Genomic DNA, 27,243 nt, shown 5'->3' on the forward strand with positions numbered 1-27,243 from the left:
CTGGAATTGAAGATGTAGATTGGGAACACGGAGGTCTGGAGGGCTACAAAGTAGAGCAATTGAGAGGCTTCTGTGTAAAGTTTAGAGTTGCACACACTGGATGCAAAAAGAAAGGCCAATACATCAAGGGACTGAGAGCCTGGAAAGAGTCTAGAGAACCACAGAATGCGGTGGATATCATACCACCAGATGGCATTGTGGAGCCCAGCAGAGGCCTGTCACCAGAGGAGCTGGCAGACAGGGCAGCAGACAGGGCACATGCAATGGAAATGGCAAAGTTAGCTGGACAAATGGAGATGGACAAGCAAAGAATGGCCATGGAGGCGCAGCAACGCCAGCTGGACCATGACCTGAGATTGAAGGAGTTGGAGCTGAGAGGTTTGGGAACAACTCCTTCTGGTGGCAGCACAACGCCAGTGCAGGTAGAGTCCAGGGTGTACCTACCCAAAGATGTAGTTAAGGAGTTCTTTAGGGGGGATGACATAGGACAGTGGTTTAGGGCTTATGAAGTAGCCATGTCCTCCCACCGGTTCCCTGACAAGGCTTGGGGAGCGGGGTTGTGGGGAAGGATCCTTAGTGAAGGGCGGGACACCCTCCTAGATTTGCCCCTTGAAGAACAGAGTTCCTACCCCCGCATGAAAGAGGCCTTAATGACCAGGTATGGGCTTACCCCTGAAATGTACAGACAGAAGTTCAGGGAGAGTGTAAAGCGTCCTGGGAATACGTATGTGGAGTATGTGACTGGTTTTTGCAGAGCACTGGATGGATGGGTGAAGGGTAGTAAGGTAAATGATTTTCAGGGGCTTCTTAATTTAATTGCATGGGAGCACTTGTCTGATCACTGTTTTCCTGAGCTACGCCAGCACCTGATTGATAGCAAGCTGTACAACCCGAGGAATCTTGCTGAGGAGGCAGACCGCTGGCTCAGCACCAGGGCCCACAAGGGTCCAGTGGGAGACTCCGCCAAGGGTGGGCAGGGTCTCCAGCAGAAGAGTGGGGGGGACAGGGGTAAACAAAGAGGGTTCCAGCGAGGCCCCTAAAGTAATCCCCAAGGGAACCAGCAGCGAGGTTCTCAGCCTCCCCCACCCCCAAAGCAGAATGGGGCCCAGACAGGTAGGCCTGTTCCAAAGGGGCCCTTCAATTGTTTCAGATGTGGTGACCCGGGGCACATTGCCAGTGACCCCAAGTGTCTCCTGTTTGGTAAAAAAGCACCCACTGGTGCTCCACCCCGGCAAGTAACTAGTGTTAATTTGGGGGAAGAAGTAGTAGTCCCCGGGGGTGGAGATCCTGTCCAGATGACCCTAGTCTCACTAGGAGACAGTGAGATGGTCCCTAAGAACTACCTGCCCTCTAACACTAAGAAATATGGGCAGGTGGTGACCATCAATGGTAAGAAAGCTGAGGCTGAAAACAAGCAGTGCTCGGCGCTGGAAAAAGACGTGTCTCGTGACTTTTAAGGGCATGATATGGAGCCCCCGAAGGATGCACCGCCCCCAAAGCAGCAACCAATGATTTATATCTTTGGCGAGTGTCACACCGAAAATGAAATTAAAGCCAGAGACCCCATACGATGCAGAGAATGTGGCTACAGAATAATGTACAAGAAACAAACAAAGAGATTGGTCGTTTTTGATGCACGATGATGCACCAGCATTATTTTGGAATCTGTTTTCCCCTCTCCTTGTTAGATTATGTAAAATGTATGTCCTGACTTACGAGCCTATATTTTCTAAAACTAAGTTAATAAACATTTTAAAACCAAAAAAAAAAAAAAAAAAAAAAAAAAAGCTGAGGCTTTTAGAGATACAGGTGCCAGCGTGACTGCAGTGAGGCAGCACCTGGTGTCTCAAGAGCAGGTTGTACCCCATGCCTACTGTAGGGTTATCAATGCTGATAATTCAGAGAGTCAGTGTCCGATGGCTCAAGTTCCCTTCGAGTGGGGGGGGGGGATCTCTGGTACTCTGCAGGTCTGTGTGAGGAAAGCCATGCCTGTAGACTGTTTGCTAGGGAATGACTTGGAGGACTCCCCTTGGGAAAAGGTGGAGAAGATGACTCACCTGAGGATGGTGGGTCTGCCTGACTGGGCGTGCGTGACCACCCGGTCAATGGCAGCCAGTAGGGGTGCTCAAGAGATCCTGGGGCCTGAAGGAGAGGCCCAGGAACCGGCCTTAGAGAGAAGGCGCAGGGGGCGCGGGAAACCGGCCCCTGTTGTTCCCACGGTCCAGGAGGAAGCAGACCTTGAGGGGGATGCCCTGGAGCCTACTGGGGAACAGATTGCTGAACTGGGGGACCTGCCTGAGCTGACCCATTGGCAGCAAGAAGGAGGCCCCTCCAGGGAGGAATTCTGCAGGGAGCAGAAAGAATGCCCTTCTCTCGTGGGTATGCGGCAGCAGGCTGCAGACCAGGCCAATGGTGTTCAGGCCAAGACACATTATGTGTACTGGGAGAATGACCTCCTGTATTCAGAGCCTAAGGCTGCTGAACCTGGGTCAGCCCGTGTGCTGGTGGTACCCCAGAAGTTCAGAGCCTTCCTACTGGGGTTGGCTCATGATGTGCCGTTAGCAGGACATTTGGGGATGGACAAGACCTATGACAGGCTTGTCACCCACTTTTATTGGCCCCAAATGCACAAGAGCTCAGATGCTCATTGTAGATCCTGTCAGACTTGCCAGGCAAGTGGTAAGAGCGGAGGGAGGCACAAGGCTCCTCTGCAACCCTTCCCAGTGGGCGGTAGGCTATTCCAGCGAGTGGGTATTGACATTGTTGGGCCTCTGGACCCCAAGACAGCCATGGGCAACAGGTTCATCCTGGTCTTGGTGGACCATGCCACCTGGTACCCTGAAGCCATCCCTCTGAGGACAGTGACGGCCCCCGTGGTGGGACGTGCACTGATAAGAATCTTCTCACGAGTAGGATTCCCTCTAGAGGTGGTGAGCGACAGGGGCACCAATTTCATATCCAAGTATATGAAATCCCTTTGGCAAGAGTATGGTGTAACCTACAAGTTCACCACCCCTTACCATTCCCAGGAAATGGGTTGGTTGAGAGATTCAACCGAACCCTGAAAGGCATGATCATGGGCCTGGAAGGTCCAATGAGGCGTAAGTGGGACGACCACTTGCCATGCCTTCTCTTTGCATACCGTGAAGTGCCACAGAAGTCCCTAGGGTTCAGCCCCTTTGAACTGCTGTATGGTCACCCAGTGAGAGGACCTCTGAGTTTGGTAAAGGAAGGCTGGGAGCAATCTCCCAGGAAACCTCCCCGGAATGGATACAGTTACATGCTGGCCTTCAGAAACCAGACCAGGCGCTTCAGGCAACTTGCTGAGGCAAATCTGGAAGCCAGCCAGGAAGAGATGAAGCGGTGGTACGACCAGAATGCCACTCTGGTAGAGCTTCAGCCTGGGCAAAAGGTGTGGGTCCTGGCCCCAGTGGAGCCTTGTGCACTTCAGGATAAGTGGACAGGTCCATTTGAGGTTGTGGAGCGCAAGAGTCCGGTAACCTACTTGGTGGACATGCAGTCTCCCAGGAACCCTTTGAGGGTCCTACATGTTAACCGCCTTAAGCCCCACTTGGAGAGGTCCGATGTGGGCATGTTGTTGGCAACTGATGATGGAATGGAGGAGGAGTCTGAGCCTCTTCCTCACCTCTTGGTAGCCTCTGAGAAAGATGGGTCAGTGGATGGAGTTAACCTCTCACCCACCCTGACGCCTGAGCAACAGGAAGACTGCTGCCAATTGCTGGGGCAGTTTCCAGATCTGTTCTCCCTGGTTCCTGGTGTCACAGATTGGTGCGTCCATGATGTGGACACAGGAGACAGCTTACCTGTGAGGCATAAGGCCTACAGAGTAACTGACAGTGTCAGGGCCTGCATCAAGGAGGAGGTCTCTAAGATGCTTGCTCTTAGGGTGGTTGAGTCCTCCAGCAGTCCTTGGTCCAGCCCCATGGTCTTGGTCCCAAAGGCTGCTGCGCCGGGAGCCACACCTGAACTCCGGTTCTGTGTGGACTACAGAAGACTCAATTCAGTCACCAAGACTGACTCGCACCCTATCCCCAGAGCTGATCAGCTCATTGATCGGCTAGGGGCTGCCCGGTTCCTCAGCACGTTTGATTTAACGTCTGGGTACTGGCAGATCGCCTTGACCGATGGGGCAAAAGAGAGGTCAGCATTCTCTACACCAGATGGGCATTTCCAGTTCCGGGTTATGCCATTTGGAATGAAGAATGCCCCTGCCACCTTTCAGAGGTTGGTCATCCAGGTGTTGGTTGGGCTGGATGAGTTCAGTGCCGCCTACCTGGATGACATCGCAGTGTTCAGTGGCACCTGGCCAGAACACCTGCGACACCTCTGGGAAGTGTTGATGGCGCTGCGCAAAGCAGGCTCACAATCAAGGCAAGCAAGTGCCAGATTGGGCAGGGTTCAGTGGTGTACTTGGGACACCAAGTGGGGAGTGGCAAGGTGGAACCCTTGCAACCCAAAATTGAGACCATCCTGGCTTGGGAACCCCCAAGACCCAGACTGCAGTGAGAACCTTCCTGGGGCTCACTGGGTACTACAGGAGGTTTGTCAAGGGCTATGGCACTATTGTGACCCCCCTTGATAGAGCTGACTTCGAAGAAGCAGCCCAGGAATGTGATTTGGACTGACACCTGTCAGAAGGCTTTTGACACCCTGAAGACTGCCATGTGCACGGCGCCCGTGCTCTTGGCCCCTGATTTCTTCAAGGAATTTCTAGTGCAAACAGACGCTTCAGAACATGGTGTAGGGGCTGTTCTATCACAGATGACTGAGGAGGGCTGGGACCAACCTGTAGCCTTCATCAGTAGTAGGTTACTTCCACGGGAACGTAGGTGGAGTGCAATAGAGCGAGAAGCATATGCTGTGGTCTGGGCGCTGAAGAAGCTAAGACCCTACTTGTTTGGGTCTCACTTCCGGGTTCAGACAGACCACAGGCCCCTCAGATGGTTGATGCAGATGAGGGGTGAGAACCCAAAACTGTTGAGGTGGTCCATCTCCCTACAGGGTATGGACTTCACGGTGGAACATCGCCCGGGCACAGATCCGCCAATGCTGACGGTCTGTCCAGGTTTTTCCGCCTTAGTGATGAGGAACTCCCTGGGGAAGGGTAGTTCCCCCCACATTTCAGCTGGAGGGGACACGTGTTAGACCTGGCACCTTGGCGTGAGTTTCCCTTCCACTTTTTGCTGATGTGCCTCAGATGTTTTTGCTGGTGTCCGCTGCTCAGGGCATTGCGCCACGGCCATCCCGTGCCGCAGTGCAAGTGCTCCCTATGAAAAGTGTAACTGTGATTGATATTCCTGATTGGTTCATTGGATTTACTGTCAGTCCCCAGTAAAGTGCACCAGGAGTGCCAGGGCTTGTGAATGCCAATACTGCTAGTGGGCCTGCAGCGCTGGTTGGGCCACCCACAGAAGCAGCCTTAAAATGTGTCTAGGGTCTGCCATAGCAGAACCTGCGTGCAGTCTGGTACTGTCATGCTGGCTGGGCAAGTGCACACACTTGCCAGCCCCTAAACCTTCCCTTAACTTCATATTAGTCACCCCTATGGTAGGCCCAAGGGCAGGGTGCATTGTAATTGTAAGGTAGGACATGCTCTGATGAGTGTGGCATGTCCTAATAGTGAATTACTGTCAAATTCGTTTTTCACTATTGTAAGGCTACCTGTTCCCTTTAGGCCAGATGGGCTGCTGGAATTATTACACTCTATAATCCCAGCAGGCTCAGGCAACATGGTAGAAAATAAAGTTTAGTATGCCTGAACTCAGAATAATAAAATACTTCTTTTAGTAAAGTTTATTTTAATATCCTGTGTTTGCAAATGCTACTTTTAGAAAGTTAGCATTTGCTTGCCTAACCATTTCAGCACGCCCCTGCTAGTATGTGTATCTGACTGTGTGGGATGTGTGAGTGACAGGGCTGGGGGATGACAGGTGGTGAATGCAAAGATTACACCTTAGTGGGAGGTAGGAGTGCCCCTGGACTCTTAATCAGGCTGTGCTCTGCCACCACAATGCTGGCTCCGCCCCCTGGGGAGCGACTGACGACTCAGCCTGCACCTGGCCCAGGAAGGGTGAAGCACTGTCATCAAGGTACTCCTGGCTGCCCCTGTCCACACATTGCTGGCTCCACCTCCTGTGGAGCGTCTGATGTGCCTGCCCCTCACACTGAAAGCAGAAGCCAGAAGTACACCCAACAAGTACTCAGAGACTGAAGCAGTTATGCAAAGGCCCCCCTGGCCTGAGAAGACAAAAGAAATGCTGTATAAAAGTAGGAGCCCTGCTCCTAGTAAATCAGAATCCTGTTTCCCCACAAAGAACCTCTGCCCAACTAGAAGGAGAAGAAGACGCTGGAAGGACTGGCCTGCTGCTTGCCTTGCTGAGGAAGGAGAGGAGAAGACTTTTGAAAAGACTTTGCTGACTTGTGCTTTGAAACATTCTCCAAGGGCTTAATTGAGCTTGCCCCCTGATCTGAACCCCAGGACTAGTGGGTTCTTGGTGCCTTTGCTCGTCCTTCAACTTCGAGCCGTGTGTGCCTCCCGCCGGAGGAAGACTGCGCCCCTCATCGCCCCCTCCTAGGGCTGTGGCACTCGGGAGCTTGCCTGCCTTTGTCCCCGTGAGAGCCTCGCTCCGATCGGAGTCGCCCTCTGACCCCGGGCTAGGCTGCCTGCTCCTCTGCCCCTCGCCTGTCAATAGGAGCGCGCTGAGAGCGCCCTCGCCCCTCCCGCCGGAATTCCAGTGGCGATAGTGATCTACGCCGGGACCCGCAGCCCGCACGGACCCTGCCCTGCCGTCCCCGCTTCGTTATCCCCGAGTGTCTGCAAGCCTCGCCGCCCCCCTCGTGAAGACCCCAGTACCGTTGTACTATGAGTCGAGGGCCGCGCCTGCTTGTGTGCCCGCACCCGCTGATGTCAGGATCCGAAGGCATCCCTGAACGGGCCGAGCCGCACTGCCGTGCCCGACTCGACCTACCGTAAAAGAAAAGGAGCCTTCGCCAAGTTCTACACCGGGCTAGGGGCCCGGAACGTTTGTTTTCCCCTTTCTCGGACCAGCCGCTTCCACTCCTGCCAAACCGTGAGTAAAGTGCACGCTACGTACGAGTGCTCACGCCGGATGCATGAGCCGTGGTAGGGTGTTCCGCTTTTAACCGCGCTGAGGACACAGAAGCGCTGCGAAGCGCTCAGACGACCAGAGACTGGCCGTGGGTCCCTAAGGGAGCATAAGAGAACTGTGTTGGAAGAGAACTGAGAAGGAAATCCTTTTTGAACTATACCTAAGAAAAACTTGCCTATTTTTACAACCTGTTGGCATATGAAAACGTTATTGGTCTTGTAATAAGTCTGAACTGCTCATATATATATATTTTTACATAAAGGAACGTATTTTTATATATTCACAGCCTGGTGTCCATTTATGGGGGGGATTGGTACATTTTACTGTGTGTGTTATTACAAATGCTTAACTGAATAACGCCTGAAGAATAGCCTTGGCTGCTCACGCCACGCACCTAGAGGGTGAGCAAGGGTAATTCTAAGGGGTCATCCATCGCCCTGACTTAGAGGAGAGGGTCCCTGCTTGTCACAAGTGAATACTTGCGCCAACCAGAGACCCCCAATTCTAACACCCAGGGATAAATTATGGTCCATTTTATTAAGTATGGGGGTCCCTCCGTACCTCTGTCATTAGATGAAGCAGCTCCACGAATTTAACCAGTGGTCGAAGTGGGGACAAAAAAGTAGGGGAACTGTGGGCGGAGACTCAGGGGAAAGGAATAAGCAGAGGATTTGATTTGTGGGCGGAGTCAGTGGTGTGGCTAAAAATAGCAAAATATACCAATTTTTAGTGCATTTGGCATTTCACTGACCAGTTACAGCTTATAACGAGGCACACTATATACATTAACATAATCATAAGCTGCATTTAATACGAGCCCGGCTTCGAAAGTGGTGCGCGCGAGCGAAAGTGAAAGCATCGCGTTTGCACATATATTTATAATTAACGAGACGCGACATTGTTGTTGCACCTGTTGGCAACTAGCTGACTACTACTGAGGAGCACTCGTAGAGCTGTGGGTAGGCCTCGCACCGAGCATGCTTGTCCTTGCTGCCCGTGGGTCCCAGTACTGTGGGTCAGGACGGAGGTGCATTGGCAGAGCAGTGTACAGAAACACATGATGGACGCTTCAAGCCAGGGCTGAATCACACGGGTGAAGCGGTGTATGGGCCCTGGGAGTGGAATAATAGGTCACCACAGGGGTGCACTGGAGGAGGCGGGAGGGCTCAAATGTGAGAGCAGCAAGGCTGACTGGGGGTCAGAACTGCGGTACATCAGCGATAAAAGAACCTAATAATAAGACTTGAGGCGCATCAGCAGAGCCTCGGTACTGTAATTGCAGGTTAAGCTGCATGTCTGGATTGAGATAGGCAGGGACAGCAATGTCGGGCCCCTACTACCAGCAGCACAGAGAGCAGTGGCAGATCGGGATAGATGCCCTTCGGTGGAGCTTTGTGGTATTTTCATACATGCCAACATTTTAGAAGAGTAAAGCGGGAGATTTGTTTAAAATAACCGGAAGAATGGATTTTCCCCATTGACTTTAGTTGAAGCAGAGGCGGCAGGCAGCTGAAATAAAGCCGGTTTTGGCTTTAAAGATTGGGCGTCTCCCGCCTGAATCGGACCTATTAACAAGTATGAATTTTAAAGAGCAGATTTATAGGCGTCCGCAGAAATCTTTCCGGGGGGGCAACATTTTAACTTCATCGCCATCCTCCTACATGATTGAGTACAAATATTAAATAAATAAAACATAAAAAATCTAATAAAACAAAGAGTTTAAATAAACAAAGAAACCCATGGGGGAAGAGAACAATCTTGTGAGGCGCCACAGCAGACGACCTGGCAACTACAATGAAAGGGCAGGACAGGGATGAGGCACATTGGCAAAGTTGTGCTTTGCTCTGCAGCAACCTTGATAAAAGTGCACCGCAGAAGCAGTACAAAATGATTCTGAAATAAAAGATCTGACATGGGACAAGTTTAACTTAACTTGGAATTTAACTTGGAACCTCCTGAGGCTCAGCCGGGAGTAGTCATTTTTCGCTCGTATCACCTTTTAAAACTTGTGCAGAAATTTCGTTTTTAAAATCACTCACCTAGCTTCCTGGCACCCGATCTACTTGGTGCAGGCACCCCCCACACAGCGGAATTAGCGCTGTAGAGGAAGAATCTCTTTCAAACTTCTGCCGCCATTTCCCACGCCCAGCCACGGGACACGCCCACTTGTGAGGCCACGCCCCCCGCAACAAGTACTTAAAGCGCGCTGAAACACAAGCGTCGCATTTAACTTGGAACCTCCTGAGGCTCAGCCGGGAGTAGTCATTTTTCGCTCGTATCACCTTTTAAAACTTGTGCAGAAATTTCGTGTTTAAAATTACTCACCTAGCTTCCTGGCACCCAATCTACTTGGTGCAGGCACCCCCCACACAGCGGAATTAGCGCTGTAGAGGGAGAATCTCTTTCAAACTTCTGCCGCCATTTCCCACGCCCAGCCACGGGACACGACCACTTGTGAGGCCACGCCCCCCGTACCCTTCCCCTGCCCATAAACATGTGCATCTACCGGAGGCGCAGCGGGTGCGACGAATGCGCGACGAAGGCGCGCTTAAGGCAAGCTCGTCTGCACTCGTCCGCGCCGAGTCCGGGCCAAGGGCCATTCCCCCTATATCCCAGTTACAAGAGCCTAGGTATTACAGTGCCGAAACCGTTCACAGCTTTAGGCCCCCTGACACGAACTGCCTATTGCATCCCCATCATGCTGAAGATATTCCGCAAACCTGTCCAAAATGCAAATCTACTCTCAAACCTAAGCCGACCCCAGACTCGATACATAACTACCGCATGTTTATGCTAAACTGCAGATCTCTGCCGAAACACAGAGTGGAAATTGCCTTACTATTAGAAGAACACATGCCGGACATAGTATTCCTGACGGAAACATGGCTCACCACAGACTCTGACCCTGCATTAGTAACTGCTCTCCCTCCAGGCTTCCAAATCACTCGGCAGGACCGATCTGAGGGAAAAGGAGGCGGCCTAGCAATCATTTATAAAGAACAGTTTCTCTGCCGAGTTATTTCTGAAACTGTTCCTGACTGCGAGAGCCTAGCCTTCAGTTTCGAACTTTCCCCCAATAACTGCTTCTCAGGAACACTTATTTACCGCCCTCCAGGTCCTCCCAAGCAGTTCCACAATCAGCTCCCTTCAATCGTGGCGGAACGTATCAGTACCACATCTAATTTTACTCTGTTGGGTGACCTCAACCTTCATTTCGATGCTGCATCGGACCATATAGTCACTACGCTCGTAGATGACTTAGCTGCTTTGCAACTAACCCAACATGTTAAGATGCCAACTCATGTTAAGGGCCATTTATTGGACCCTGTGTTCAGCAACTGTGTAGACCTTGAAGTCGGACTTCCATCCCCTTTCCCATGGACGGACCATCTATTGATCCCCTTCACTTGGACCACACTTAAGCCTCATACGATAGGACCCACGACAAGAGTCACCAGAGCCTGGTCGCGCCTCCCAGTCGACGAATGGTCCATCAAGCTTGCCAGCAACCAACCCATCTACAATGAGGATCCATGTTTAGCCAACCAGGCTTATGAAGACTGGTTCACACAATCTCTTGAGGACACCCTCCCAAACAGTAAAACTACGCTGAAACGCTCCCATAAAACCGCCCCCGGTACTCAGAGACTCTCAGGGAAAAGAAACGTCAATGTAGGAAAATCGAAAGACGATGGCGTACAGACTATTCTCCAGGAAATAAAATTCGCTACCGAGAGTCAATCAATAACTACAAAGCAGAAGTCAAAGCTGCCCAAGCTACATATTTTTCGAACCGAATCATCCTAGCAAAATCAAAATCAAAAGAAATCTTCCAAATTGTAAAAAAACTCACTAAACCCCCATCTAGCCTGCACGAAACAAAATCCACAACCCACTGCAATAACGTAGCAGAATTTTTTCACCAAAAAGTTAACACAATCTATTCATCCTTCCCTCCCATAATTACCACTCCCTTAGCCCGGACCAATATAACCATGGCTACCCCCCCCATTCAGCCTCAACCAATTCTGGATCACTTCCCCTTCCTTGATCGTGCATCCCTAGAATCTGTGGCTCGGAAAGTAAAATCCGGTTCCCCTGACGATCCAGCCCCACCTGAAATCTTAATATCAGCATCCCAGATCACTCTGCCAACCATCAAGGATGTCCTGAACGCATCCATTACCTCCGGTACTGTCCCTCCTGTCAGGAAACGGGCCATGGTCCGTGCATTATTAAAGAAACCCAATCTGGACCCCTCAGATTTTAGCAACTACCGGCCTATCTCCTTGCTCCCGTGGATAAGTAAAATTCTGGAAAGATATATTAATTTGCAATTGGTGAATTTCCTAGAAAACCACCAACTGTTAGACCCTACCCAGACGGGTTTTAGACCCAAACACGGAACCGAGTCCGCCCTCCTCATGGTCACTGAGGAATCCAGAAAAATCCTGGATCAGGGAGGATCAGTGGCAGTGATCCTCCTTGACCTCAGCGCGGCATTCAACACCTTGCTGCACCGTCTGGCAAGTGTCGGAATCAAGGACAAAGCCTGGCTTTGGTTCAAATCCTTCCTGGAGGACAGATCCTTTCGAGTTTTCGATGATGAGTCTGTGTCCACCAGTAGACCACTAAGGTGCGGAGTCCCTCAAGGCTCCTCTCTAAGCCCTGCCCTTTTCAACGTCTATATGAGGCCACTGGCTGAGGTCGTCCATCCGTTTGGGGTTAAGATCATTTCCTACGCGGACGACACCCAGCTGGTGGTCTCACTGGCGCAGGAGGCCAACACGCCAATGAATGGCGGACTTAGAGAGTGCCTACAGGAAGTAAAGAGCTGGATGTCTTCTTCATCCCTTAAATTAAATGGCGACAAAACGGAGCTGATGCTCCTGGGCCCCTCCGATCCCAGCTTCTTCAACTCCCTGTGGCCCCTCCTGTCTAGGCACCCCTCCAGCACCCAAGGATAACATCAAGAGTCTGGGAGTGTGGCTGGACAGATCCCTCTCATTCAATACCCAGGCCACAAAACTCTCGGCTACTTGTTTTGGCCTCCTCAGGATGTTAAAGAAAATCCTCCCCCTTCTACCTATGGAAGCTAAGCAGGTCGCCATCCAGGGCTTAATGCAGTCCCGCCTAGACTTTAACAACGTGCTCTACTTTGGTGCCCCTGATTACACTTTACGCAGACTCCAGACAGTGCAGAACTGTGCAGCTCGCACACTGCTTGAGCTTCCTCGCAGGCAATCAGTGAGAGCCGGCCTGGTCAGCCTTCACTGGTTACCAGTGCGCCAGAGAATTCTTTTCAAGGCCATGTGCTTTGCCCATCAGGCCTTTTGGGACACAGGTCCCATGATTACCCGGGTTTTAGTCACCCACTACCAACCTAGCAGAAACCTCCGCTCAAGCCAGACCTTTATGGCCACGGTCCCAAGAATAAAAAAGTCTAGGTCTGGCGGCAGGACGTTCTCCTACAATGCCTCCAAGACCTGGAACACTCTTCCCCTTCTGCTTAGAATCAACCCCAACCTTTCCTCATTCCGCAAGCAGTTAAAAACATTCTTATTCAATCTTCCTCATTGATCCTCCGCTAGCCACTCTACGAGGTCCCCTCTGTTATTACCAGCGCTTGGACGCCTCCGGGAAGCAATTCGCGCTCTATAAATGTACCTCCATTTCCATTTCCAGTTTTAACTCATGCGCATTGCAAAATCTACGATTGAAAGATACAGCTTATTTTAGCAAAATGCTTATTTTCCCTTAAAAATGTAATTAAATTAAACCAGTCATATAAAACAAGCGAGGTATAACACACACAATGATGATGACAGACGTTTAAACCAAAATCGAACACTCTAACTGCAAACACTTATATTGTGTTTTTCTTATGTTACACACGGTGTGGACGAGGAAAAAACGAAGAAATATCAGTGTTATTTGCTAAGAGTGTAGCGTCAGCCGGGCCCAGTGAGACGTTAAGTTGTCCAAGATCACACAAATAGTGGAGTACATGACCGGCGCTTGAACTCACAGACTACATGTTCAAAGCCCGTGCCAGGACAGCACACCTGGGAACTGGCAGCAGGCTCAGCCAGCTGTGGCAGTGTCAGTAACAGACCCCGGGCATACAGAAGCGGCTACTTCTGTATGCCCCCCTTTATTAAAATTACTTTTCTTCAAATTAAGTTTACTAAACGGACCCGAGCAGATTAAACGTCACTTATTAGCATTACTACAGGCCATTAGATCTTGCTGCTTTGCACAGAGAACATGATTACATTTTCAGCAATTCCACCGCCACCCTTCGATTCGAATAATTCCTTGGGCGGCAAACAGGCCAATCTGGCAACACTGTCCACGTCACCACCAGTGCACCCCGCACTGGACGGACCGGCGATCCAGGGGGGGGCAAGTGCCCCCCCCTTGCCCCTCCCTGCGGACGCCTGACACAAAGTCCCCCAGGTTGCGTCCGTCGGTCTGCTTGTATCCTGATGTGACCATTGTCACAGGTCACAGTGGGGGCAGGCAGGCAGCCTCCTCACAAATGAGGTGTGAATCACGGGCTCACGGCAGCAGCAGGGCCATCAGAGATAGCCGTTTTCACACTGTGCTACACTGATGGCCATTTCACTGTCCCTTTGCAGGCCCCAAGACACAGAGGGGAAGGTGAGGAGGTCGGGCGCACTGCAGAGGCCTTCCTCAATATTCACGTTGCGCCACACATGTGTCATTTTAAACCCTACAGCCCCGGTACGCTTTTTCAAAACCAAGAAGTAGGGGAACGGACTAACATAATTTTTAAAAGTAGGGGCACGCCGTGGCCTTCCGTTCCCGCCCCCTTCTAACACTGAATTTAACTATGCACAAGTCAGATATGGGAAAAATGGTGAGCTCACAGATTCTATAGTTATAGACAGAGGAGTAAGGCAGGGCTGTGTTTTGGCCCCAACCCTCTTCTGTCTATTTATTAACGGTCTTGTGGATGACTCGATTGGTGGGAGGGATGTAGATGCCCCCAGGTTGGCGAATCTTAGGGTCCAGGCCCTGATGTTCGCCGATGACACTTTGCTTCTATCCAAATCCACGAGTGGAATTCAGCGGGCCCTAGATATTTTCTAGTCATTTTGCAAAAGCAGGGGCTTGGAGATAAACTCTTTAAAGACCAAATACATGGTTTTTAATGCAGGCGACTCCACACGTCCTAATCCCTGCTTAGATGGGAAACCACTGGGAAAAGTTACAGTTTTTGATTATCTAGGATTAACCCTCACTGATAAAATGCAGTGGCACGCACGCACAAATCAGGAAGGCTAGCTTAAGATTAGCCCAAACCTCAGGGAGACTGGCTAAGATGTTCAAGAAAAATACCCATAATATGGTCAGCCTGGTTATGGAAATTTATAAGATACAAGCAAGGGGGGGGCGGCCCTATATGGGGCAGAAATATGGGGCCATTAATCACCTGATTCCCTCTCTAAGAACGAAAATGTCTTTATTAGACAAATATTAGGCCTCCCGAAAAGTACACCATAGACGCCACTCCGTATGGACCTTGGGGTCGGTCCAGTTGCTGAGGATGTTGCCCTCAGGCCCCTTCTTCACTGGAGACATTTATGGTGCACACCAGAACTAGTGGCTTTTAAGGATGAAATGAAGGAAGTCATGAATCTGCAGGGGGCGGGCAAAATCCCATGGTTAGCCTATATCAAAAACACATCAGCGGCTCCAAGGATGGGTGATCTATGGACCAACGCAGTAGTATCTTGCCCGAAAATTCCTAGGAAGGCTCTTTCAAAGCTTTTTAGAGAGTTTAAGATAAACCAGATTAAGGGGAATTCCACCACTGGTATACTGACTGCACAATTTTTAGAAGTCAAGGACCAATGCAGGTTAGAACCTGTTCTTGACGTTATTCAGCCACCCCTAGCCAAAAAACTTTATTTGCAAATTTAGGCACGGGGTACTACCACTCCGTGCCTTTACAAATAACTGGAGGGAGGGTGGGTCCCGTATTTGAGAGCATCTCTGAATCGGACCAACATGTACTGTTTGTTTGTCCGGCATACAAGAAGATCAGGCACCAATGGCTGCAACAGTTCTGCCGGAATCTCAGGACAACTTACTGTGGGAAGGCATACAGGATATTAAAATATGATACCAGGCTCCCTGTTGTGTATTCAGTTTCCCGATATTTATTCTCTATGTGGTGTGTTCGTTCGACTGTACTAAAAACTAGTCTGGCCTAATCGGATCTTTTTAAACTTTAAAGCAATTTTTATCCTTTCTTATCATATGAACGGAGTAGTTTTGAAAGTCTTATTGAGACCTTTTAATATCGCACTATCCAGCATTTTACTTCATTCTGTATAACAAAACTGTATGAAATGTGTTGCATTTTTTTATATACTTTTATGGCCAGATTGGCCGAAATAAAGATATTTTGAATTGAATTGAAAATATAAAGGCACATTAACATACATTACATAACAGAATTAATTTCTGCCTTAGAATGCACGCCACTTACAATACAAATTAGGTAATCCAATATTGCCATATGACCAAAGTACTTTGCATCTAGTTATATAAAAGGTTAAATAAGTATCGCTTACTATACTTTTTCTCTTAAGTCTAGCTAAAGGATACAATATCTTTTGGATCCATTACACTTAACTATAATTGAAATGATCATATTTGGGGTTTGTATCATATGGTGAGGGTATTTTAATATGGTTGAAAATCCAGATACATGCATTTACCAATAAATGTAGAACCAAACATCTACATCTTGACCTTAACTGAACACCAGTGCATATGACTTTGTATTCAGAGCATTCCAGTACACAACATATTCCTATCAACAACACTCAATGTGTAATTCAATTAAATGCAAAATACAGCATCTTAACATCACTATGGAGGAAGGATGGCATGTACTAAACTTCACTGGCAAATTCAACAGGTCTGGCCTAGAACTTAAACTGTGTCAATTCATGTTTAGGCTAGAGTATGCACCTCCTCTCCCTGCCCTCAGTTTTTTTTAACCTATGTAAGCACTGTAATGCATCCAAAAGGTATTGTGATCATTGTGCAAACCCTAAATTTTGTTACCGGCTTGATCAGAATTTTAATGTACTGGGAGGTGCAAAGATTAGAAAAATCATCAAAAGTTGGTATTTTTCCCCCTTATCAGTACTTAGTTTAAAAAGTAAATATAAGAAGAAAAAAACACTTTAAAATGTGTTCTAGAACGGCGATTGACTGGTTAGCAAAGAGGGGGAGCATGACGGCCGGAAGCGAACGGCTGTGACGGAGCTCCTCCTCCTGTGTATGGCACACGAACACCGCAAGCGGTATGCAGAAGCTGTGGTGATATTGCGGTGATACTGCTCCCAGGTTTTTCTTCCTGTTTCGCCGTGTCTCCAGGATCCTGCGGCAGAATCGGCAGTTTTCACGTGGTTCCCACATTCGAGTGAGCAACGCGAACCAACATGGCCGGCGCGGTCCCGGGAGCTGGGCGCTACACGGATGGTTGGAGAGCCATTAAAGCCGACGTGGTTCCGGGAACACGGTGCAGCTAGGGAGAGACCCTACTTGCAATGTTTTTTCACTGCAGGGGGGGTGACAGGGAGTCCCTGGCTAACGCACAGAATAATTTCAATTCCAAGCACCTGAGGGGGGGATAGCCCTGTAGAAGGAAACAGGGAGAGTGCAAACTCAGGGAGACATTCGGACAGCGAAGTTTTTCCAACGCCGGCCCTAATCTACGCCACATTGGGTTTCGGTAACAAGGAGTGGGAGCCCTGCATGGAGGAAAGCGGTTGTGACGCTGCTAGTCTACACCCCAACGCCCATTTAAGTAACTCAAGGTGTCACGCGATAGTGTCCACTTCTGAGGTGGGGGTCACCCGCTACATACTATGAAATCGCACGGCTAGAATAGCGCCTGCACCCCAGAAACCATCTATCTCCCTACCAGTAATTCAAATTAAAGCTATTACCCGGAAGGGAAAGGGGAATCATAGTGGCAGAGATACCCCTCCAGGGAAAGGGAGAGGCAGGAAAAAGGCAAAGGGTGCGGTATCGGTTATACCTAGAGTCACCCCGTCACTCAAGTCCTTCTATAAGGTTCTTTCCCTATCTACTACGGATAGAGCTAAAAAGATGGCCACAAATAGATCCGCAACCAGTGTGGGTGCAGTCGATAATACATTGGTCACGGCTCCTTCTGGTAGTATTTCCATGCCCCCCCCCCAGCCTAGCCCATTATCTCAGTCTTCTTCATCTCCAGTACAAGATATGATACACCCAGCAATAGAACTCTCTAACAGTTTTTCCGCTTTGAAAATACAAGACAATGAGCAGGGGGATTCTGAGTGTCTGAAGGACGAAACAAATGGTCCAAGAGAAGAAGCGCCCCAGCTAAGTGGGGATGGCGTACATACAGGCAGAACTCTACCGACTATCCCCCAGATTCATCATGCTCCTCTTTTGCGAGTCCTTAATAGCCATTATTAAGGAATCGCTATTAAAGACTCTCAAAACGGGATGCATGTAGAAATCGCAAAATTTATTGCGATTTCTACTGCTTCCTTATTTGCGATTCGCTAATTGCTAATCGCAAATAAGGAATGACTCCCCATTCATTCCTATGAGCCAAAGGCCCATAGGAATGAATGGGGAGTCATTCCTTATTTGTGATTAGCAAATAGCGAATCGCAAATAAGGAAGCGATTTCAAGGGTGTCCCAAGGACACCCTGTAGCACCCCTGAAATGGTGATTTACACTGGTGTTGCGCACACACATGTCCAAAGGACATGTGTGTGTGTGTAACATCCAACTTAGAAAAATGCACCAAAGTGCTTTTTTCTAAGTTTCCGCTATTTACCACGAAGTCAGACTTCGCGGTACATAGCGGCCCCAGATTGCGAATTCGCAATTCTAAAAGGGTTCATGAATTGCATTTAAGGAATCTCAACTAGAGATTCCTTAAATGCAATTCTTCGCAATTTAGCGATCTCAAAATTTGCGATTTTTGCATTTGGGATGATGAATCCCAAATGCAAAAAAAGCGCTCGCAAAGGGCCAGATTCACAGAATCTGGCCCTTTGCGAGTCGATTCTGGCTTCATGAATCTGGCTGTATGTCTATCCCGGGTACTCTGGCAGATATTCTGCTGGGATTAAAGGAGGATATTGGGAAGAGATTCACAATATCAGAGACCAATCAGACTGCCATTCATGCATCTTGCGAGGCGTAGGCCAGAAAAGTTGACGAGGTTTCGCTGAGGACGGACGCCCTAGAAGTAGAGCTACCGAAGATTAAGGAAGCCTTAAGTACCTCCACAGTTGCCATGGATAAGTTGGTGCAGCAGAATCGGGAGATGAGAGACGACATCGAGAGGCTTGAAAACCACTCTAGGAAGAATAATTTAACATTTTTGAACGTCCCCGAGGACACTGAAGGTGGTGACATTAAGGTATTTGGGGTTGCAAACCACTCTAGGAAGAATAATTTAACATTTTTGAACGTCCCCGAGGACACTGAAGGTGGTGACATTAAGGTATTTGGGGTTGCATTACTTAAAACAACAATCCTGAAGGACTCCCCGGTTGCCGATTTAGATCTACTATCCGATATTCAGAGGGTTCATCGGGACCCATATAGGCGGAACCCCGTGAAGGAGCGCCCGAGGAAGATTTTGGTGAACTTCCTCACATACTCCACCAAAGAAAGGATTTTGTCCATTGCCCTTAAAACAGGGTCTATAAAGTCAACTTCCTTTACTAGCCCATTTTCCTTTACAATCCGTTAGGATATCTCACATATCACTGCCACAAGACAATGGGAGATGGGCAAGAGACTCGCAATATTTAATTCTTTAGGGGCCCGAGCCCAGTTTAAATTTTCTGCAACACTCCGCATAATGTGGAATAACCATATGTAGAACATACACCAGATTGAATAGGCAGATAGTCTTATTGAAAAGATCAGGGCAGGTAGTAAGGGTGGAGTTGGAGAGGCGGCGCAGGGGGCTGGGCAGTAGAGTTAGGTTCTGTAGTTGTTTAAGAGAGAATAGCAGGATTAATATTCCGAGATTTTTTTTATCATCATACGTTTTGCCTGTGAGTACCTATCACTGCCAAAAGGCAATCTAGCACAATCTAGCGATGTACTAATCATGCATCACACCTGACCATACACAGAGGGGAGGGCGGGGGGGGAGGGTATCGCCGAAGAGCATATGTTCAGGAAGAAAGGGAGGGTTCCCCGGGGAGGATGGGGGAGTCAGGGGCCACGGGGAGAGGGTGGGGGTGGGAAGGGGGCACGGGTGGGGTAGTAGGGGGTAAAAAGAAAAAATTGAGTCCTCATTTCATCTTAATTCATATGAGTCTTTTACTAAGCAGATGGGCGTATGGGCGATCGCTTAAGGCATGGGAGATTGAGATCACAAATGACCTGTAACAAGATACCATTTATCTCTTGGAATGTGAATGGGCTTCGGTGTCCCCGGAGATGGAGACTGATATTGAGCTTTTTGGAACGATCTATGGCCAAAGTTATTCTCCTCCAGGAAACTCACCTCAGTTCCAGTGAAAGTAAAGAGATTTTTGGGAAATATAGATGGATATGTTCTTTTTGCTGCTCTGCGCAGACGTTGACAAATAAGGGTGTTGCAATTCTGATTAAAGCGATACAAAAGGGGATGATGGACGGAGCGCTTGAACAAATCAAACACTCACCCCCAGTCAACTGATCTGGGTTTAATCCATCACCATTCTTTAGTTCACTCAGCCACCCCAGTTCAGACATGGCTATATGCAAATCAGTCTGACCCTGTGCCTCATGGGAACAGTCCAGCCCGAACTGCCAAGCCATGTCTTCCCTGGACCGGAAACAAGCATCCTGGGACCGGTTTCGGATTCATAATCCTCATCAGTCAGGCTATCTTGAATCCAGTGGCCAAGTGAACAAGGGACTCACGTCTGAGCATACCCTGCCATACTTAGGGCGAACAAAGCGATACAAAAGGGGATGATGGACGGAGCGCTTGAACAAATCAAACACTCACCCCCAGTCAACTGATCTGGGTTTAATCCATCACCATTCTTTAGTTCACTCAGCCACCCCAGTTCAGACATGGCTATATGCAAATCAGTCTGACCCTGTGCCTCATGGGAACAGTCCAGCCCGAAATGCCAAGCCATGTCTTCCCTAGACCGGAAACAAGCATCCTGGGACCGGTTTCGGATTCATAATCCTCATCAGTCAGGCTATCTTGAATCCAGTGGCCAAGTGAACAAGGGACTCACGTCTGAGCATACCCTGCCATACTTAGGGCGAACAAAGCGATACAAAAGGGGATGATGGACGGAGCGCTTGAACAAATCAAACACTCACCCCCAGTCAACTGATCTGGGTTTAATCCATCACCATTCTTTAGTTCACTCAGCCACCCCAGTTCAGACATGGCTATATGCAAATCAGTCTGACCCTGTGCCTCATGGGAACAGTCCAGCCCGAACTGCCAAGCCATGTCTTCCCTGGACCGGAAACAAGCATCCTGGGACCGGTTTCGGATTCATAATCCTCATCAGTCAGGCTATCTTGAATCCAGTGGCCAAGTGAACAAGGGACTCACGTCTGAGCATACCCTGCCATACTTAGGGCGAACAAAGCGATACAAAAGGGGATGAGGGACGGAGCGCTTGAACAAATCAAACACTCACCCCCAGTCAACTGATCTGGGTTTAATCCATCACCATTCTTTAGTTCACTCAGCCACCCCAGTTCAGACATGGCTATATGCAAATCAGTCTGACCCTGTGCCTCATGGGAACAGTCCAGCCCGAACTGCCAAGCCATGTCTTCCCTGGACCGGAAACAAGCATCCTGGGACCGGTTTCGGATTCATAATCCTCATCAGTCAGGCTATCTTGAATCCAGTGGCCAAGTGAACAAGGGACTCACGTCTGAGCATACCCTGCCATACTTAGGGCGAACAAAGCGATACAAAAGGGGATGATGGACGGAGCGCTTGAACAAATCAAACACTCACCCCCAGTCAACTGATCTGGGTTTAATCCATCACCATTCTTTAGTTCACTCAGCCACCCCAGTTCAGACATGGCTATATGCAAATCAGTCTGACCCTGTGCCTCATGGGAACAGTCCAGCCCGAACTGCCAAGCCATGTCTTCCCTGGACCGGAAACAAGCATCCTGGGACCGGTTTCGGATTCATAATCCTCATCAGTCAGGCTATCTTGAATCCAGTGGCCAAGTGAACAAGGGACTCACGTCTGAGCATACCCTGCCATACTTAGGGCGAACAAAGCGATACAAAAGGGGATGATGGACGGAGCGCTTGAACAAATCAAACACTCACCCCCAGTCAACTGATCTGGGTTTAATCCATCACCATTCTTTAGTTCACTCAGCCACCCCAGTTCAGACATGGCTATATGCAAATCAGTCTGACCCTGTGCCTCATGGGAACAGTCCAGCCCGAACTGCCAAGCCATGTCTTCCCTGGACCGGAAACAAGCATCCTGGGACCGGTTTCGGATTCATAATCCTCATCAGTCAGGCTATCTTGAATCCAGTGGCCAAGTGAACAAGGGACTCACGTCTGAGCATACCCTGCCATACTTAGGGCGAACAAAGCGATACAAAAGGGGATGATGGACGGAGCGCTTGAACAAATCAAACACTCACCCCCAGTCAACTGATCTGGGTTTAATCCATCACCATTCTTTAGTTCACTCAGCCACCCCAGTTCAGACATGGCTATATGCAAATCAGTCTGACCCTGTGCCTCATGGGAACAGTCCAGCCCGAACTGCCAAGCCATGTCTTCCCTGGACCGGAAACAAGCATCCTGGGACCGGTTTCGGATTCATAATCCTCATCAGTCAGGCTATCTTGAATCCAGTGGCCAAGTGAACAAGGGACTCACGTCTGAGCATACCCTGCCATACTTAGGGCGAACAAAGCGATACAAAAGGGGATGATGGACGGAGCGCTTGAACAAATCAAACACTCACCCCCAGTCAACTGATCTGGGTTTAATCCATCACCATTCTTTAGTTCACTCAGCCACCCCAGTTCAGACATGGCTATATGCAAATCAGTCTGACCCTGTGCCTCATGGGAACAGTCCAGCCCGAACTGCCAATACCTTGGCAGGGTATGCTCAGACGTGAGTCCCTTGCTCACTTTGCCACTGGAGTCAAGCAAGCCCGGCTGAAGACGGCTGAAATGCCAGAAACCGGTCCTGGGAAGCTTGATTCCGGTCCAGGGAAGACATGGCTTGGCAGTTCGGGCTGGACTGTTCCCATGAGGCACAGGGTCAGACTGATTTGCATATGGCCATGTCTGAACTGGGGTGGCGGAGTGAGCTAAAGAATGGTGATGGATTAAACCCAGATCAGTTGACTGGGGGTGAGTGTTTGTATTGTCAACGCTCCGTCCATCACCACCTTTGGTTTTTCTTTGTTCGCCCTAAGTTGGCAGGGTATGCTCAGACGTGAGTCCCTTGCTCACTTTGCCACTGGAGTCAAGCAAGCCCGGCTGAAGACGGCTGAAATGCCAGAAACCGGTCCTGGGAAGCTTGATTCCGGTCCAGGGAAGACATGGCTTGGCAGTTCGGGCTGGACTGTTCCCATGAGGCACAGGGTCAGACTGATTTGCATATGGCCATGTCTGAACTGGGGTGGCGGAGTGAGCTAAAGAATGGTGATGGATTAAACCCAGATCAGTTGACTGGGGGTGAGTGTTTGTATTGTCAACGCTCCGTCCATCACCACCTTTGTTTTTTTTTACTTTTTTTCGCAATTCTGATTAAGGCTGGGATTGGGGGATCCATAAAGTCATTTTTAACGGATCAGTCAGGAAGATGGGTCATGGCGCTGGCTGACTTTAGTGGAAGCGAACAGACAATTGTTTCCTATTATGGGCCAAATACAGATGACCCCGCCAGTTTACTCAGAGTTCAGTCCAATGTGGTGGGGGTTACTTCACCTGTGGTCATAGGGGGGGATTTTAACCCCTTCGACGCTGATGACGGAGCGGTTCCGTCATCAGCGTCGGTTGGGCTGTGCTGATGACGGAACCGCTCCGTCATCAGTATAGCCCTGGGGGGGAGCGCTGGCGCTCCCCCCTGGGGCATCGATCGTGGTGCTGTAACCTGGGGTTTCCGCTGCCACCCCCTGGCCCCCCCACGCTTCCTGGTGACATCAGTGCGCACAGCGCGCGCCACGTCATCAGGAAGCGCTGGACGCGCTGGAAGCCATTTGTTTCCAGCATGTCCAGCAGCTAGGGTGAGTCTTTGTGCTCCGGTGGGGCGGGGGGGCAGTTTCTTGGTGCCTTGAGGCATCGGGGGGGAGGAAACAGTGTTTCCTCTCCCCTGATGTCCCAATGCACGACATTCCTGGTGCACGATAGCACACAGCGTCGCGATTGTGCACCAGGAATGCCCCACTAGACACCAGGGATTCTGTTTCCGTGATTTTATACTGTGCAGGAAGCGACCCCTTGGGCAAGGGTCGCTTCCTTTTGGGGACTAATTATATATCAGCCCCCCCCCCCCCGGGGGGCAGATCGGCCGTTTTTTTTGGCAGAAAAGCCCACTAGACTCCAGGGATTTGATTGTAATCAGAAAGGAAGTGACCCCTTGGGGAAGGGTCGCTTCCTAGTGGCCCATATTTTTTTTTAGACATCTGCCGTTTTTTGCTCCGCATCTGCACCCAGGGGGGGGCAGAAAAGCCCACTAGACTCCAGGGATTTAATTATATTTATAAAGGAAGCGACCCCTTGGGCAAGGGTCGCTTCCTTGGGGGGACAAATTATTTTTCAGACTTTTCTGCCCCCCTGGGGCAGATCGGCCGTTTTTTGGGCCGATCTGCACCCGGGAGGATGGGGGGGGCAGAAAAGCCCACTAGACACCAGGGTTTTGATTATAATTATAAAGGAAGCGACCCCTTGGGGAAGGGTCGCTTCCTAGTGGCCCATAATTTTTTTTAGACTTTTAGACTTTTCTGCCCCCCTGGGAGCAGATCGGCCGTTTTTTGGGCCGCATCTGGACCCAGGGGGGGGGGCAGAAAAGCCCACTAGACACCAGGGATTTGATTATAATTATAAAGGAAGCGACCCCTTGGGCAAGGGTCGCTTCCAGGGGGCAATATAAATATTGTAGACTGTTCTGCCCCACCTGGGGGCAGATCGGCTGTTTTTTTTACCGTTTCTGGACCCAGGGGGAGATAGAAAAGCCCACTAGACTCCAGGGATTGTTTTTTTTTATAGGGAGCGACCCCATGGCCAAGGGTTGCTTCCTTGGACCCATTTGTTTTCAAAAGTATGTTCTGTCGTGTCTTTATTTGGCCTCTCTGCCCTCCGTAGGATTGCTTCCAGGGGGCCCACGTTTATAATGATTTATATTCTGCCCCCCATGGGGACAATCTTATAGATAAAGACAGGAGTATAACCCATAGACCAAGTCAGGACTGGGTAGGTAAGGTACAATTGTCACACAGTGTCCTGAAAGGTAAAAGTCAGTAGACAGTTATAAATGGCATGCACATAGCATTGCTGCAGTGGACAAGAAAGAGATTACTCATTTTTTTGAATCAAAAGATAGTTATTCATCTTTATGTAATAACATTAATTTCATGGTTGGAAGTACACAGTTAAGAACAGCACTGCATAGAATGTAATGACAACCACATGAAACTTGGTGCAACAAACGTGAATAAATAGTGCAAGTGGTGACGCAAGTGAAAGGAGAACAGAGAACAGCGTAGTCGGCGCACTGTGTTTAAGGTGTAAATTATCTACAGTGAGTGGCTAAAAGCGGCGCGTGTGACATAGTGATATCACAAAGGGCACAGTTAATTTAATAGATTCGGAGCCACTAAGAAGAAGTGCGCCTATTAATTAGGCTGCTGGGTCGACGGCGTTTCGATCCGGACCATTTCGGATCATCATCAGGACTGGTTGTCTGAATTGAACGGTGCTGTGAAGAAAGGGAGGGATTGTTAAGGCGGGGAATAAGGGAGTGTGTGTGGATGGGGAGCACAGGGGAGGGCTAATGGTTACCTTGAAGAATCCTTGCAAATTGGAGTACTTGTAACCAACAGGGAGGTACGACTTGAAAAACCAGAGGATCACTAAGGATCGGGTCGCTGGAAGAGGCGGGATGAGGCTGGGGAGAGAGGAGGGGGGAAAAGTGACTGACTGAACAATGAGAACGTGAAAACCAATTAAGCAAAGTTTAAATAAGGTAACGCCACGTTGGAAAAGGGGAGAGGGTCACATACCTCGCTGTCGATTTCAATGCGTGGACCGTGCCTGTAACTGAGTCGAGTTTGATGAGGTTGTACTGAAACCCCTCAGTGTTCTAGCCGGCCGCGTTAGTCAGCCATGCCTGGTGAGCGCTGAGGAATAAAGCGAGGGAGGTTTTTAGAGTGAGCCCGTATGCGTAGCCACAAGGCATATAGTTAGAGGGATGACAAGCGTTACCTGCATGAATCAGCGTGTCCGTCTTGTTATCGGAGGGAGTGATTGTGTGGCGGGCGCTGGTCGGGAAGGGAAGTTTTTCATTTACGCGGAAATGAAAAACTTCCCTTCCCGACCAGCGCCCGCCACACAATCACTAGTTAGTAACGCTTGTCATCCCTCTAACTATATGCCTTGTGGCTACGCATACGGGCTCACTCTAAAAACCTCCCTCGCTTTATTCCTCAGCGCTCACCAGGCATGGCTGACTAACGCGGCCGGCTAGAACACTGAGGGGTTTCAGTACAACCTCATCAAACTCGGCTCAGTTACAGGCATGGTCCACGCATTGAAAGCGACAGCGAGGTATGTGACCCTCTCCCCTTTTCCAACGTGGCGTTACCTTATTTAAACTTTGCTTAATTGGTTTTCGCGTTCTCATTGTTCAGTCAGTCACTTTTCCCCCCTCCTCTCTCCCCAGCCTCATCCCGCCTCTTCCAGCGACCCGATCCTTAGTGATCCTCTGGTTTTTCAAGTCGTACCTCCCTGTTGGTTACAAGTACTCCAATTTGCAAGGATTCTTCAAGGTAACCATTAGCCCTCCCCAGTGCTCCCCATCCACACACACTCCCTTATTCCCCGCCTTAAGAATCCCTTCCTTTCTTCACAGCACCATTCAATTCAGACAACCAGTCCTGATGATGATCCGAAATGGTCCGGATCGAAACGCCGTCGACCCAGCAGCCTAATTAATAGGCGCACTTCTTCTTAGTGGCTCCAAATCTATTAAATTAACTGTGCCCTTTGTGATATCACTATGTCACACGCGCCGCTTTTAGCCACTCACTGTAGATAATTTACACCTTAAACACAGTGCGCCGACTACGCTGTTCTCTGTTCTCCTTTCACTTGCGTCGCCACTTGCACTATTTATTCACGTTTGTTGCACCAAGTTTCATGTGGTTGTCATTACATTCTATGCAGTGCTGTTCTTAACTGTGTACTTCCAACCATGAAATGAATGTTATTACATAAAGATGAATAACTATCTTTTGATTAAAAAAAATGAGTCATCTCTTTCTTGTCCACTGCAGCAATGCTATGTGCATGCCATTTATAACTGTCTACTGACTTTTACCTTTCAGGACACTGTGTGACAATTGTACCCCATGGGGACAGACACCCCATTTGTGACATAATCTGTGACATAGCCTGTTGTAATGTGTGTTGTTTTTGTTTCTTCTAATGTGTATTGTTTTATTTTCTCTTTAGATTGTTGCAGTGTGCGGTTCCGTAACTGGTGGTTCTGTTGTTCTGCTGTTTCTGTAGTTGCATGTGTTTGGTAAGAGACCTTTTTTTGTTCAATTGTAATGTAATTGTTTATTTTGCAAAGTGTGTAGTAATAAGAGTATGTTTGGTTTCTGTTTTTTGTGATTGTAAAACATGTTTTGCATTTGTTTTTGATGTGTACTTCTGTAGATGTAAGTTTTTTTTTTCTTCTGTCTAGTGGGATATCGTTGCCTATTTGCTGTGTCTTTGCAGAGTAGGTGCTGGTGAGTGTAGTTGTTTCTTGTAAGTGAATTGTATATTTTTTCTAAATATAGATATTTGTGATAAAGGCTTA

General features: G+C 49.1%; 1 protein-coding gene and 1 pseudogene across 5 annotated transcripts in view; one reads left to right on the forward strand and one right to left on the reverse strand.

Moving 5' to 3' along the window:
* PARP11 (poly(ADP-ribose) polymerase family member 11) overlaps positions 1-27,243 on the reverse strand; it is a 307,432-nt gene that overhangs the window by 163,834 nt on the left and 116,355 nt on the right. The gene's annotated exons all lie outside the window — the stretch shown is intronic.
* Positions 1,450-1,762, forward strand: LOC144812698 (DNA-directed RNA polymerases I, II, and III subunit RPABC4 pseudogene; annotated as a pseudogene).

The sequence above is a fragment of the Lissotriton helveticus genome, chromosome 1_1, assembly GCF_964261635.1.
Source record: "Lissotriton helveticus chromosome 1_1, aLisHel1.1, whole genome shotgun sequence".
NCBI lineage: Eukaryota > Metazoa > Chordata > Amphibia > Caudata > Salamandridae > Lissotriton > Lissotriton helveticus.